This window comes from Ahaetulla prasina, chromosome 1 (genome assembly GCF_028640845.1).
Source record: "Ahaetulla prasina isolate Xishuangbanna chromosome 1, ASM2864084v1, whole genome shotgun sequence".
Classification (NCBI taxonomy): domain Eukaryota; kingdom Metazoa; phylum Chordata; class Lepidosauria; order Squamata; family Colubridae; genus Ahaetulla; species Ahaetulla prasina.
The window spans coordinates 101,913,705-101,930,239 of NC_080539.1; positions in this window are offsets into that span (position 1 = coordinate 101,913,705).

A 16,535-nucleotide genomic window follows, 5' to 3' on the forward strand; every position below is an offset into this window, starting at 1 on the left:
TGAGGAGGCCGTCTTTTAGAAATGCAGATTTGGTAATCCGTTCAGAAAGACTGGGGCAAACTGAAACTTCAGAGAAGCAACAAGCCAAAGGTGACAAGATTAGCTCAGATGAACGCATAGGATTTGCATTTCCCCCTTTTGCCTATAGAGCCAGCCATGACCCTTACATGACCCCATAGGAATCTAGAAGGTATAAAAGCCACCCACTCTCAACTCCATTTTGTCAGCTTTCCCAGAACTGCAGGCTGTGTGTGTGTTGGGTTCTGTTCACCAATAAACAGAGTCTTTCTTTCCAATCAGCCTTCATTTATTTCCAGCTTGGAACTGGATCTGGATTTTTCTTCCAACACAGTTTGATTACAGCCCCCAGTTTTGGAAGGTGCTATGTGGGTGCTTCTGAATAACATCTTGGCCAATCACAAAGTTATACATGTTGACTTTCCAAATATCACTAGCATAATATTTTATTAGAAAAACCAGGAGCAAAAGCAGATCAATTATATAGTGGTCCCTTATACAACCACCATTCGTCAGTGGTTCTTTGGTAATTTTACAATGTGGACCGAGTTCTGCTGTTTATAACCGAATCACATATGCTGAACCATTGGCTCCAGATTCTTCCACACCCATCTCCCATAATCAGAGGCCAACTACAAAAATGCAACTCTGCCAAGTTTGGCTTGTGAAAGTTGAAAACTGTTTTTGAATCTACGTGAAAATGAGTATGCAATTTGGGTTACATTTCTCTAAAAGTATGTGTGTTTCTTTTCATGTTTGCTTTATACAGACTTTTTTTTGTACTTTTCTGCAAGATAATGGATTTTTGCATTTTATTGTTGTGAATATATCAATTTCTATAGAACATTGACTGTAATGTGTTTTTTTAATAAAAGTGACTCATGTTGCAACCTTAGGAAACAGCAAAATTGGAACAATAAGTAAATTTTGATTTGTGTCATTTCCAAAAATGCAAATAATACAGATGATATTTGCATTTCCATACAAACTGAAACATTTTATTCTTCTTTTATTCTTCCCAAATGTCTTTGATTTCCTGGAAGCCTTGAGCAAGCTTTCTACCATAGGTTCTGGAAGTGCCTAACCAATTCCTACATTTTTATATGTCTCCAACTGAAGAAGCCAGCATCTCATTCAAATAAAGAGAGAGGGAAATAGTACATAATTAAATAATTTTGTGACATTATTTTCCTACGATTCTTGGAATTTAAAATTACGCAATGTTTCCAAGTTATTCAGATGTTAAGCCTTGAGCTTGGCAGGGTTTGGTAGTATTGCTGTAACTATTCTAATGGCAGCTAGAGGTCTCATATGATAACAGAGTCAAGTCAGTTGGTGATCAAAAGCAAGAAAGTTAGGTAGGAATGAAAATAAGAGAGGGGGGAGCAAGGTTGTACAGAGATCTGATTAATTTATGGAAACGTCACAGAAGGATTTTTTTTTAAATATCTAAAATGAAAACTTCCTGATCCAGACTTATACACTGAAGGTCAATTATTAACCAAATTAGTTTAGCAAGCTAACTATAGGAACCTTTATATAATATAAAAATATTGTCCTTGTGTGTTAAAACTCCTGTGTATGAATGATGTCTAATAATTTTCACTTTGAAACAATCCCAAACTGAAAATGGCAGATATGAAGTAATAAGGGTATTAATATTTTAGACCAAGTTATTTCTGATCTATCAAGTTCATTTAAGTTGTTGCAAGAAGAATCACGTTGTCTAAAATTGTAGAATGGCAGTTGATTCAGTTAAAGCAACAGTTTGGGCTAGATGTGTTAGCAATATCTGATTCACCTGCATTTTAAATCCATAATTCTCCTTTACGGGCAATGAAATAGTATGGTTAAAATGGATATTAGCTATTTGCAAGAGTTTTGGAACAAAGAATTAGATACATACAACAAATATAAACATAATAGACAGATTGAGCAGTATAATTCGTTAAAGTGTGGTTGAATTTCAGTGCTATGCTTAAAAACTGGGTAGATTTTTGTTTATAAATTACGTTTATTAGTAGGATAAGGATTTGGTTCTTTTTTCATTTTTTATTTCTAATTTTCCTTTCTTCCTCAACAGTAAGAAATACAAAATTTCAAAAGAAGATTGTTTAGAGTCACAGTAAAAGGGAAAAAAAAATAATATGGACATTTTTCGTGAACCACCAGTACCAGAAGCTTAGATTAGCATAGTTTTATTTGTGGATAGTCAAAAGAGTGTTATGTTTATTGTAAACTGAGTACTGAATTTTTTTGAAAGTTTGCTTTCCCTTGGAATCCAGTGTTAATATTTATCTAGAGGAAATTGACGGCTTCTTTCTTCCCTCTTCTTCCTCCCTGCTCTTTTTTTTGAATGCATACACACACACACACACACAAACCCAATGCACATCGCACATAGCCTGAGTCCCACAGTTAACTCTTAAACACTTAACAGGAATGACAGTCCCTTTTAACTAGATCAAATGTTTACCAGTGATACCTGCATCAATAAAGTAAACAATTCGCTGCCAAGTGCAACCAAACAAGATGAAGAAACCTGAGTGAATAAACAAGACAAGACAAAATTTTCCATCTGTGGAGAGCTGAAAAGAGGAGCTGCTTTGACTGATGGATTATACTGGAGCTCTTTGAGCGATAGGTTATACTAAGCTTTTCTTGCAACCATGAAAGTAAGTTTAAAGGGGAAGGCTGGCAGTTTTCCTCTTCTGTTCCTGACACACGCAAATTTACCACTAATGAGAAGCTTAACTGAGTTAGCAAATTTGCTCTCTAAACCCTTCATGCATTTCAACGATATGTAAAATCATGGTCTTGTTCTCTCCCTCTGTAACAAAATGCTTTTTCTGTTCATGCATACAGTTGTAGCATAAATACTGTTTAAAGATCCTGACCCTACCTATTTTTGCTGTGTAGCAAAGTCCATCTCTGGATAACGGTTAATAGTTTAAGGAACTTTGGGGAGGACAGCTAATATTGACTTCTAGCTCTCCCAGGTTGACCTACAAAGGGAGAGTGTTTCTCCTTGACTGCCTTTAAAATAACAGCTTGTCTTTGACCTTCTTGGTGTTTTTTGAAAGCCATGCCACAGCCAGATCACTGTTTTTGCATAAATATCAATATAATATAATATAATATAATAATATAATATAATATAATATAATATAATGTAATGTAATGTAATGTAATGTAATATAATATAATATAATATAATATAATATAATATAATATAATATAATATAATATAATATAATATAATATAATATAATATAATATAATATAATATAATATAATATAATATAATATAATATAATATAATATAATATAATGTATAAGTGCTTTAGGTATTTGCTATTTTCTGCATGGAATACAAGAAAGGACATGACAGAGAGGAGGGCAGTTCTGCAATATTAGAAAATGACACTACTGCTTTAAAGAGAATCAGATGGTGGATTTTGATCCATGTCTCTGAAATATTTTTCCCTTTGAATCCAAAGTGCCAAATGGACTTAATTCTCGTTAATAAATTCGTTGTTCACAATAAGCTGCCTTGAAGGGTAAGATATAAATATTTATTTTTATTTTATTTTATTTATTTGTCACAACCATATATATAAGTATGAAATAACTATACAAATTGGATACAATCAAAAGGAACATTAGGACAGGAACGGTAGGCACGCTGGTGCTCTTATGCACGCCCCTTACAGACCTCTTAGGAATGGGGTGAGGTCAATAGTAGATAGTCTTTGGTTAAAGATTTAGGGATTTTGGGAATATATATATATATATATATATATATATATATATATATATATAAAATAAATATATAAATAAAATAAAATAAAATATATCTCTAAAAGATATATTTTCAAGGATGTTATGAATGTCTACCCTGATGGTTATATATATGTATTATAGCTGCAGTGGTCACATGACAAATAATGCATATTAACAAGTCTTTCCCAGTCATGACTGACAACCAGTTTATTAGTTTTAATAAAAACGGAATCCAAATTCTATATATCCAGATTTCCCCATGATGGATTGTATGTACTTACTCTCTGATTCTTGCCAAAGATTTTCCATAAATTAAGAAAAGCAGTCTGATGACTAAAAGTGGTTTTGACAGTGGTCTCTAGCCTGTACTGTAGGCAGATTTTGTCTAGTTATTTTTCAATTGCTTCTGGTTTAATATATTTGAAACACTCTCCAGGTGATTGAAAATGACACTAATGTTGACAATGAAAAGAACATTAGAATAAGAACCTAACATAAAAGATCTGTATAATTTGTGTAATAGTCTTTGCTGAAGGAATTAGAATGAATCAATGCCTAAATACCATTTTGTGTTTAACTTCATTTTTATCCCAACTTTTTTTTAAAACTTCAGGCTGATAAAGATCTAAACTATGATGAACAAAAAACTTGAGCAAAATTAAAATAAAACCACGGACACTAAAAAAGCAAACCATATATTTAAGTATTGTTATTCTCTCTCTCTCTCTCTCTCTCTCTCACACACACACACACACACACACACACACACACACACACACAACACCACCACCATTTATCTTTTTTTAATAAAAAAGCATTATATAGTCTGGATTAAATCTATGTCAGAGAATAAAAGAAATATTGTCAAAGTCTATGGAGAATTTCCATCATCTGGGTCATGGTTGTCCCAAAGGAGCTTTTTTTCCAAACGGCAACTGAGCTTTCTTCTTGTTGTTTTTTTCCTTTGAAAGCATTTCAGTTTTCATCCAAGAAACTTCTTCAGTTCTGAAGAAGAAGCTTCTTGGATGAGAAGCTAAAAGAAGCTAAAGATTTTTTCAAAGGAAAAAAACCAAGAAAGTCCAGTTGCCTTTGAAAAAAAGCACCTTTGAGAAAAGTATTGCTGACACACATTTGAAGATTTTTTTTACTAATTTTCCTGAGATCTGTGATTCCAAATTCCCCATGTTTAGCAAAGGGAAGAGTAATATTAATAACAATATTCACAATCTCAGATTATAATTCTGATGTTTGTTTAGAGGTAATTTCTTAATTTCAGCTGGTCTTCCCCAAAGCAGTACTAGGAAATATAGCTTCATGAGAACAATAGCCAAACAATTGCTTAGGAACATGGCAGGTTCTGTGTTGCTTAGCTAATTCTGCATAATACCTCTATATAGTGTCATACAGTTGTCCTGAGGATCAAAAAACTTGTGATATGTTATGTGTCCTGATTGGTGACTATGTACGATATAATATCAGATGCTTAGATAATGTGCAACATCTTACAGTCCCTCATATGGCTCATTAAAGCTGTACATAAGGAAATCAGCAATGGTTACTCTTTTTTATTTGCCAAATGAATTGCGCAGGAAAGATTTCAGTTTTGTCAGCACTTTAGGACACAGAAACCTTAAGACTAAAAACAGAAACTTTCCAATTATGTGTGACAAGTGAGACAATGTCTGGCTAATCATTTTATAAGCTTTACCTTCTTTTGTCAAAGTTGAGCTCAGTATGATATTTCTGGAATAAGCAGGGTAAATTGTCTTCAGACCCAGATTTTTTCTTCAGTTCTTGCTCTTGCATAGTCTTTACAACATGATCTACAGGAGAAAAATTCTTCCTGAAGATGCATTATTCTTTGCTTTTTTATAGAAGTTCTGTGATTTTTAATTCATAAGAACAAAATATATTCTAGATAAGCTTTTTCCATGGGCAGGAAAGAAAGAAAGAAAGAGATGAGCTGTAGAATATAAAAGTTATAGCTATGACATCTAAAGGCTATTAAAATTCAGTGAAACAATTAAAAATGTTACAGGGTGATTTTCACTGGCCATTAGAAAAGGGTAAATCTGTATTTAGCTAGACCCTGGTACTTACCTGGACAAATCTACCTACAGTAGTTTTCCTGGCAACAACGTGGAAATAGTTTTCCATTACCATCTTTCAAAAGTATTATTTCCAACTTCCCAGTCTAGACTAAGTCTAGAAATTTCCTGATAGACTCACAATTTCAGATTTGCAAGGTTCATAATCATATATTGATTTTTTTTTCAATTTTCCCAAAGCTTTAATATTCAGGCTTTTGCTACTTTATCTTATTCTTATTCTGCTGAGATCTGTAGAAGCTAGAAGAAATAAAATAATATCATTACCAATTCATTTTAATTTGTGCAATATGAATGGAAAACCATTGATTAATGATTAACTGTTGGAGTCCTGGACACCTCTAGTCATGGCACCACATTACTATGTGGTTCATGTTAAGACATATTTTCAAAACATTTTGTTAAGTTCTGGAAGTAACGAGGCTGGAGACCAGGTTAGTGACAACAGCTCTTTAATATAGGGTGAACCCAGCAACAGGCTGGGGGAAAAACCTCTCCTTTTATACAGTTCTGCTGGAGGCTTCGTCCAATCAGCAACGTGCTGATTTCCCGCTCAAATATTTAAAGGTACAAACATGAATACATAACACTCCTCCCCTCCCAGAAAACACTTTGCCTCTATTTACATTTTATTTACATGTCCTTATTCGACGTAGTCACGCAAATAACCTGGGCGTCTCCTAGTTCTTTCAGACCTGCGCGGTTCAGTTCTGGGTGGTGTTTTGAGCTGGTCGGAGGGGCTGTTTTCTCCTCCCAGCTCTTTCTCTAGGCCAACGGGCCCTGGATTATTTGCAGACTCTTTTCTTGGCCATCCGCCTTGGATTACTTTTTGATTTTCCTGCCGATTCCTCGAACCTGATGGCGTCGCTGGAACTCTGGGACCTCAGCTAAGTCTTGCGCCTCCCGGGTCATTGTCAGCTGTGGGTTCAAATTGGTATTGGTCATGATCTGTCTCGTTTGGTTCGGTTTGATCAGTTATTCGCTTCCTTATCTGATCTATGTGGCGCCCACACTCGGTTGTCTGGTAGCTCTACCAAATACGATTTTGGGCCGGTTGTCTTCATGATTTGTCCTGCGAGCCAACTAGGGCCGTCCCCATAGTTTCGGGCCCACACCCGGTCGCCTATGCTCATTTCCTTGTTTTTCTAGTTCCCCTTGTAACCCTCTGGTGTGTAATGGGGATTCAAACGGTCAAGTGGGCACTGGAGTTTCCGTCCCATTAGTAATTCGGCTGGGCTTTTCCCGTGGCCGTGCTTGGGGTTCTGTGCTGAACGGCCAGAAAGAAATCTATCTTTGTTTGCCAGTCACCTGGCTTGAGCCTGACAATGCCTCCTTAGCGCCCGGACGGAACGCCTGCAAGGCCATTCGACGCAGGGTGGAAAGGCGCAGAGAGGGCATGTCGGATGCCTCCTCTGCCAGGTATTCTTCAAACTGGGCTGCCGTGAATTGGGGCTCATTGTCGGACACCAGAGTGTCCGGCAACCCGTGAGTTGCGAATAGGTGGCGAGGGCTGCGATTACTGCTCGGCCGTAGTGGATTTCATGAGTATGATCTCCAACCATTTGGAGAATGCATCAACAACCACTAGGAACGTTTGGCGTGGAAAGGGCCAGCAAAATCAATGTGGATTCTTGACCAGGGCCCTTGGGGCTTTTCCCATTCTCTGACTGGGGCCGTTGGGGTAGAGGTCTGGACTCTTGGCAAGCCTGGCATTTCCCTACCCTCTCAGCAATCTCTGCGTCCATGAGTGGCCACCACACATAGCTTCTAGCTAACCCTTCATCCTTACGATCCCTGGGTGACCTCGTGGAGGAGGTCCAATACCTTTCCCTTAATTTATCAGGAATTATTACACGATCACCCCATAACAGGCACCCCTTGAGCCGAGAGCTCATCTCGTTTTTAACAAATTCTTGAACTGCCGCGCAGCGGGCCACCCTCTCTGTACCCAACCGAGTACAGTCCTTAACACAATGTCCCGGTATGATGCCCGAGCCACTTCCTTAGATGTGACTGGGCCAGAGTCCAAAGAGTCAATAAGCAGGATGGGCGCCCGGAGTGGGGTCTTCGATCGCCCCTGGTAGTGGGCATCGGCTTAACGCGCCTGCATGCCCCACTTCTTTCCTGGTCGATGCTGCAGCTTGTACGAATAAGCGGCTAAGAATATAGTCCATCGGGTCAAGCGTGGCGAAAGTGCCACAGGCGTTGCGGTCGCCAGCCAGTATTCCTAGTAGCGGTCTGTGGTCAGTCACGATTTCAAAATTCCGCCCAAAGACATATTCGTGGAATTTTTTAACCCCTGACACAATGGCTAGTGCTTCTTTATCTAATTGGCTGTAGTTCCTCTCTGGGGAGGACATCGTTCTAGAGTAAAAGCTATAGGGGCTTCTGTGCCGCTTTGAAGTCTATGGCTGAGTACAGCCCCACCCCATAAGGGAGGCATCGCAAACCAGCACTAGGGGTAATGAGTTGTGATATTGGATGAGCAGGCTATCACTTGAGAGCAGGTTCTTTACTGCTTCAAAAGCCCTATTTTCTGACTTTCCCAAGACCAAACAGTATTTTTCCTAAGAGCCTATGCAGCGGTTCCAAGAACGGTTGCTTTGTTCTTTAAAAAGACCGCGTAAAAATTCACCAATCCCAGGAATGCCTGCAGCTCTGCTTTGTTTTTGGGCGCTGGAGCCTTCCTAATTGCCTTAACCTTGCTCTCAGTGGGGTGAATTCCTTTCTTGTCTATCCGTAGCCCAAGAAATCGACGGATTCGACCCCTATCTGGCATTTGTTTGCCTTGACTTTTAATCCGGCTGTCCGGAAAATGCCCAAAACCTTTCTTAACCGCTCCCCCAATTCCTCCATGTTTTCCCCTGAAATTAGGACATCATCGAAGTAGGGAACTACCCCTGGGAGCCCCTGCAGTAGTCGTTCCATTAGGTTTTGGAACAGCCCTGGTGCCACACTGACCCCAAACTGCAATCGGTGCACTTGAAGGCCCCCTGTGCGTTACAATCGCTTGGGCTTCGCCAGCGGGCGCTCACGGGCAGTTGTTGGTAGGCTTGGGCCAAGTCTAACTTTGCAAAGACTTGCCCTTGCCCCAAAGAGTGCAATAAGTGTTGCACCACGGAACCGGTAAGCGCTTTTCTGTAAGGCTTTGTTAAGCCGCCTTGTAGTCAGCGCAAATTCTAATTGACCCGTCCGGTTTTATTGGGTGACGATTGGCGTCTCCCACTTTGCGTGATCGACTGGCACCAAAATCCCTGATTTATGAGCTTATCCAGCTCCTTATCGATTTTTGGTTTTAGGGCAAAGGACTCTCCTCGCCTTAAGCCTAATGGGGGCTACCTGGGGGTCTAAGTTGAAGGAAATAGGGGTCCCCTTGTACTTGCGCAGGCAGTCCTTGAAGACATCTTCGAACTCGTTAAAGAGAATGTCTTTCAGGTTACAGTCACTTCTGTAGATGCCAGTCACCCCATGCCCAGGGCACGAAACCAGTCTAGTCCCAACAGACTGGGCAGAGTTCCTTCGACGATCGTGATGGGCAGGGTCTTCTTGTGTGGACCGTACTCGACTCGGACGGAGGTGGTCCTCAACAGGGATGCGATTCCCTGGTAGTCGTGGACTCGTAGCCGTTGTGCTTGCAGGTGGCGCTTGCGACGGACGGCAGCGACTTCGCCAAAGTGTCCCAGGACATGATGGTGATCGCTGATCCCGTGTCTACTTCAAGCCGGCACCGTACTCTCTATTTTTGGCTTGGTGAAGATCTTCTTCTCCACTGGTCGAGGCGCGCCTATGACCACAGTTGTTTGGTTGAATCGCGCCTTTTTGTTTGAGCCAATCGCGGGTCGCCTTGCCGATTCCGCTCTGATTGGCCGATTTGAATTTTCGGCGGAAGGTTGGGCCGCCGACAAACTTGAGCTAGGTGCCCTTTCTTCCCACACCGCCGCATGTCGCGCCTTAAACTTGCAGCGTTGGCGCTGGTGTTGACCACCGCAGCTTCCGTGATTCGCCTCGGTCCCCTTTGTCGCTTTCTCGGTTCGGCAGACCCTTCCTCATCTTCACCGCCGGATTCGGTCTGAACCTCCTCCTGGTGCACCGGAGTTGCCTTCGCCGCCTTTGTGGACAGGCTTCTGCAGTGTCTCCGCCGCTTGGGTGGACATTTCATGTGCTCTGGCTTCGCCCAGAGCGGTGGCCAGCGTTAGGTTGCTCTTTGCTAGCAGCCGCCGCAAACGGATGTCTTTGACCTCGGATGAGTTGCTCGAGGAGCACCTCGCCCAGGTCGCGGTATCCGCAGTCCTTGACGCTTCTTAGGGCGGCCATGTAGTCACCGATGGTTTCGCCTCCATCTGCCTTCGCCTCCGAATTCAAACCGCCGCACGTATTTGGACGGCGCGGTGCAAATGGTTTTTAGTAAAGTCTGTAGAGTTGGCCACGACACCGACTGCAACGGCGTTGGCTCTGCCAGGGCTTCCGCGATATCGATGACCTCCGGACCACAGTGGCTTAAGAAATAAGCCCTTTTCCGGTTATCTGGAACTCCTTGCAGTTCGTTGGCTTCTAGAAAGCTTTCGAAACGGGTCATATACGTTCCCCATTTCTCTTTAGCCGGGTCAAACGGTGCGGGCGGAGTGTAACTGGCCATCTCCGCTTTTCTGCCCTGAGTTTGCTGGGTTCGGGTCTATCGTGCTTCAGCTCGGTTCTGGTTCTCCTTAGCCTCGAGATCCCACCGCCGCCAATGTTAAGTTCTGGAAGTAACGAGGCTGGAGACCAGGGTAGTGACAACAGCTCTTTAATATAGGGTGAACCCAGCAACAGGCTGGGGGAAAAACCTCTCCTTTTATACAGTTCTGCTGGAGGCTTCGTCCAATCAGCAACGTGCTGATTTCCCGCTCAAATATTTAAAGGTACAAACATGAATACATAACACATTTCTTAAACGTTTTGGTGGAATAGTTTGGTAGAAAAGAATTTTCCATTCATTAACATCACTACTACAGAAAAAACTCTTGTCTGTTAGTTGGAATAACTCTTCCTCTATTTGCTTCCATTATTTCAAAGTTTATAGCTCAGGTCAGAGGCAGAAAGCAACTGGACATCACAGTATAAAATGACACAGATACCTCCATATCACACAAAGTAGCCAGGAGGATAAGAGAGAGAGAGGGAGAGAGAGGGAGGGAGGGAGGGAGAAAGAGCAAACACTGTCAGAAAGAATATATTTATGAGAACTGCGATGAATTTAAATATTGTATGAAATCATATTGATTGCAGACAAAAGAGTTTCCAGCAGATATTTGTTTGCCATTCTTTCTACTCAAGGATTAGGTGGTTGCTAATAGTACAAGGAGGCATCTAAAATGCCAACAATTACAATGATTACAGATTTCAAGGTATTTATTATAACCTCACCTGAGCAGCTTAACAAGACCCATGAGTCTGTCAGCCTTTTTTTTATTTTAAAGTATGCCCTATTTACAAACATGGTACAATTAAGATGTAAAACTGGCTTGAGACTGAAATTTAGTTCAGAGATATCCCAGCTGGGAAAGTGTTTTCATAATCATTTATTGGCTTAATTTAGAACCATGGTTTGTTGATTTTTTTTTTTTTAAAAAAGGTTCTCTTAAGATGTTTCTTTGGTTTGGTTTTACTCCTCCAGAACTATTTATTTTATAGAAATTATTAAGAACCTTTTTCAAACCTTGTGTTACTAAAAGCAAATGTCACAACCTCCCTTCTAAAAAAAGTTGAGCCTTAGCGAAGAATTATCCAATAATTACAAATATAGGATTCCTAATAATCATCTTGTAGATTGTGAATCATGAGTGACCCTGGTGAGTAACAAACAAAACACATCCAATTCCATATCCATATTAAGAATACCACAGAAATGTTTTGCTAGTATTATTTTTATATGTTAATGTATTTACAGAATATTAAATATTCTAAACACTGTGGAAGTGGTGGCTATTGTAATAATGTGATCAAAAGCAAAATATAAAGTAGCCAAAACAGAAATAAAAAATGCCAAGAAGTTTCCATTTACCCACTGTTACTTGTTCTATAAATGGACAATCATCTGAGACATCTTAACCAGATTAAATGCTAATCTCCAGCTTCATCAGTTCGCTCTGCTGACAGAAGAGAATAGAGCTATTAGATCCAGGCTGCAAATATCCAGGCAAACAGAGGATGGCCACAAAGGAATACAGACAATTTTCACTCTTTGCTTCTATGGTCATACATATTTTTCTATGTCATCTCCGGTAGCCCTATTCATGCTGACCTCAAATAATTGAGTTCCAGTAGATATGCTCCTCTACTTATCCATATCAACCCCTTGAACCATAGGCTTTCTTTGGAGGGCCCCATGAGAGGACCAGTGTGCAGTGCTTGTTCCCATGATGCCATGGGGTTTCTGCAGCTGAACAGATGAACTTCCAGGTCAACCTCAGCTCAGCTAAAATTGCTGTAATATAAATTCTGACAAACAAATTGTAGAGCTATAAGGCAAACAATGACCACTGCTGAAAATTCTTAAGTCATCCTATCTTGACTTTTTCCTGTCTTGTGAAAAGGTGAAATTTTATTTTATTTATTTATTTATTTATTTATTTATCATAACAATATATATAAGCATCACACAAAAGATTATATAGTATATAAACATATATATGAGGAAATATATATATAAAGAAGAAGAAAAGAAAAGAAAGAAAAACAATAGGACAGGAACGGTAGGCACGTTGCTGGCTGGAAATAGATTTTTGGGGACCCCTTTGGTCAGAGAATACTAAAGGAATACTAAGTGTTGCAATGATCATACCTACAGAATAACATTAAAATGTTTCTGAGGTTTGCAGATGGATCTGGTAGCTCTCTGGATATTTCCTGGATGGAAAATGTATAGGTTGCAGTTGAAGTACAATTCTGACCATGCTTATTCAATGAAATTTAATGAGTAAACAAACAAAAATCCAAATTCTATAATAAATAATGGATTCTTCAAAATACATTTAACTTTATATTTAAAATATATTTAACCCTCCTCTACTACCACCTCTTACAATTCTAGATAACACAGTATCAACAGTAGAGACTTTCAAGTTTCTAGATTCTATCATATCTCAAGACTTAAAATGGACACTTAACATCAAAAATGTCATCAAAAAAGCACAACAAAAGTGTTCTTTCTGCACCAACTCAGAAAGCTCAAACTGCCCAAGGAGCTGCTGATTCAGTTCTACAGAGGAATTATTGAGTCTGTCATCTGCACCTCTATAACTGGTTTGGCTCTGTAACTAAACAAGACAGACACAGACTTCAACGGATAATTAGAACTGCAGAAAAAAACAATTGCTATAAACCTGCCTTCCACTGAGGACCTGTATACTGAACAAGTCAAATAGAAGGCTGAGAAAATATCTACATCCCCCTCACATCCTAGACATAAATTGTTTCAACTTCTACCCACAAAACGACACTATAGGGCACTGCACACCAGAACAACTAGACACAAGGACAGTTTTTTCCTGAATGCCGTCACTCTGCTAAACAACTAATTCCCACAACACTGTCAAACTATTTACTAAGACTGTATTACTATTATTATTCTCATCCTTCCTATAACCTATCTCCTCCCACTTATGACTATAACCATGTTGCTTGTATTTTTATTATTTATATTGTTCTGTTTGTTTTCTAGTATGATTTAATTGCTTATTAGTAATCTATGACTCACTAAGTGTTGTAACTTAATGATTCTTGATGAATGTATTTATTTATTTATTTATTTATTTTATGTACACTGAAAGCATATGTACCAAAGATAAATTTCTTCTGTGTCCAATAACATTTGGCCAATAAAGAATTCTATTATCTATCTATTATCTATTAAAAGCTAGACAGATTTTCTTGTTAAACAGTTGGAGAAACACCCTGTCCTCCAAAAGAAGGTGCAATCGGGAATAATGACAACAGTGATAACACACTATTTTCTGTAAATATACCATATATTCCAAAATACCGATATTTGAAGAGTCTATCTTGCCTTGGAAATAAAATCAATATTTTAAACACATGATATTCCACTGACAATATGACTAGCCAAAGATTCAGAGCTGTTCCTGGAATCTAATGTAACATGGATTGAACTGAACAAAGAATATATCCAACACCACACAAAAGCCAGTCAGAAAACAGCTTGGGAGAGAATAAAGTTATCCTCTCCTTTCTTAGTGTTTCAGAAGTTAGTGGTTTAACTCCCGGAGCAAGACAAAAGTGGAGCAAAAAACATTTTGAGATAAGAGGACAGAACCTAATGGATATTTTCAGTAAGCTTAAAAGCTATGTTACTACTATAGTGCCAAGATAATGGTTTCTACCTCTACAATTCCTTGCAATGATTGTTTTGCCAATATATAGTATAAAAGAAACAAAGGCTAATAATTGCTTGTCAGCATTGACGAAGCATGACAGGCCTCAGAAATAGGAAGGGGGAATGCCATTTCATAGCTCCATTCAATAGTAACAAGCAGAAAATACAGTGCATATTGTATACCAATGAAATCAGCTCAGGATTGAGCAGGAAAGGACATTTGAAGGTCAAATTAAACAAGCTGTTTACATCTCTTTACTTAAAAATACATTCAAGAATTTGAATCGTGGTGATAATTTATAGTTGTATAGAAAGAGATGTTATGAATCAGACAATAGATACAGAGTTATTTATTGTGTGACAGGTTAGGACCAATTAGCTCTAAAAATATACCAGAGTTGGCTGTTTAATTCAGGAGGGGAAAAATGTACTTGTGGATACTTCTGCTCTATAAAGGAAGACTGGGTTAATTATTGCCAATGAAAGTTAGGTAGTTACACATAGAATCATGTAGACTTAATACCAACTTATATATAAGCACTTGATAAGAACTGGAAAAAGCATCTTTTGAATAATGAAAATAACTGACAGAGCATAATATCTCAGATGAACTCTCCTGAGAATGTTTCTTCCCTGTTTTGTGAATATTTTATTCATGGAAACAAACATAATGCTATAGAGTACTCCAAACACAGAACATAAACTGGGTTGGAACACTTTTAGGATCCACCTCTCTAGACTTGACCAGTATAAACCATATTTAAACCTCTGCATAGTTTATTAGGTGTCAATCACACACTTATAAATCAGTGATATTTATTTGAATTTGTTTGGTGTTTTTTATAAAAAAAGAAAATAATTATAGAACCATGGTAGGAGAACAGTATTAATGTGTTCTCTTCTATCCTTGAGACTCAGGGGAGGGAATTACATCAATATTAAAAATGCTGCCCCATTCTTGGCTTTTCATTATGCCTCAGCAAAGAGCTACTAGCGTCGCTGTCCTCATGGAAACTTTCTTTCTGGGCTGTGTTTAATTGATCCCCAACTTCCCTTTTCCATCCTACTCACGATCATATATTATTGAGAAAACCAACATACAGTCCTAAATGCATGTTAGAGTGGGTTTTGGAGTTCCAACTATATTTTTTTTATTACATAGGTATTTTGTCTTACCTGCTCATGGAATACTTATCATGGCAAAAAGAGAAGTCACAAGGGAAATACTCCATTCTTGTCTTATAGGAGTTGATAATCCAGAACATTTGACACTCCTTCTTTCATGCACCTTAGGATGTCCACATGGAAGGTCTTGTGCCATATTATCATGGAAAACGCTACCGAAATGCTGTAAACTTAAAAAGACCTCAACTTCTTCAGTAGCAGATTGGCAAAAAAAATGGTTGTATTAGAAGGACATGCTTTTAATAATGGTTGCTGGAGTAGAATATAGGGATGAGCCCCTATCAAAAAGCAAGAAATTATTTTCTCCTTAACAAACTCAGGAATAGGTCAGTTGTATAAAATGGAGGGGATGTGGTGGTAAGCTTTGATTAAAAATGTAACAGTGGGTCTCTATGTATATATGAAAGTTATCAAACACTAAAATCCTATATTCATTTGTGGGGGAATACATCCCATTGCACTCATTAAGATTTCCTTTGGAAAAGACATAAATTTCTACAGGAAGAAGGCAAGTTATTTCAGCAAGTTAGGACCAGTTCTGGAGAACCAGTAGCAGAAATTTTGAGTAGTTTGGAGAACTGGTAGTAAAAATTCTGACTGGTCCTGCCCCCATTCTATTCTCTGCCTCCCATATCCCAGCTGATCAGGAGGAAATGGGGATTTTGCAGTATCCTTCCCCTGAAGTAGGGTGAGAATGGAGATTTTACAGTATCCTTCCCCTGCCATGCCCACCAAGCCATGCCCACCAAGCCACATCACGCCCACCAAGCCATGCCCACAGAACTGGTAGTAAAAAAAATTGAAACCCACCACTGGTAGCAGGTAACTTCTTCTTCCACAGGTAAATCAAACTTTAAACTGCCAAAATGAAAACACCTCCCTGGCTTCGTTGTTGGTCAAAAATAAATCATTATCAGTATATGTTTCTTGTAGTAGCTGACATACTACCAGATGAGCCGGGCTCTGTGTCTCTCCATATTCACATAGCATCTTGTTATCCATCAAGAGCCTCCATTTGAGCATATTGGTTTTACTCCAACTTTTAACCTATTCAGGGTCCTCCAAGTAGT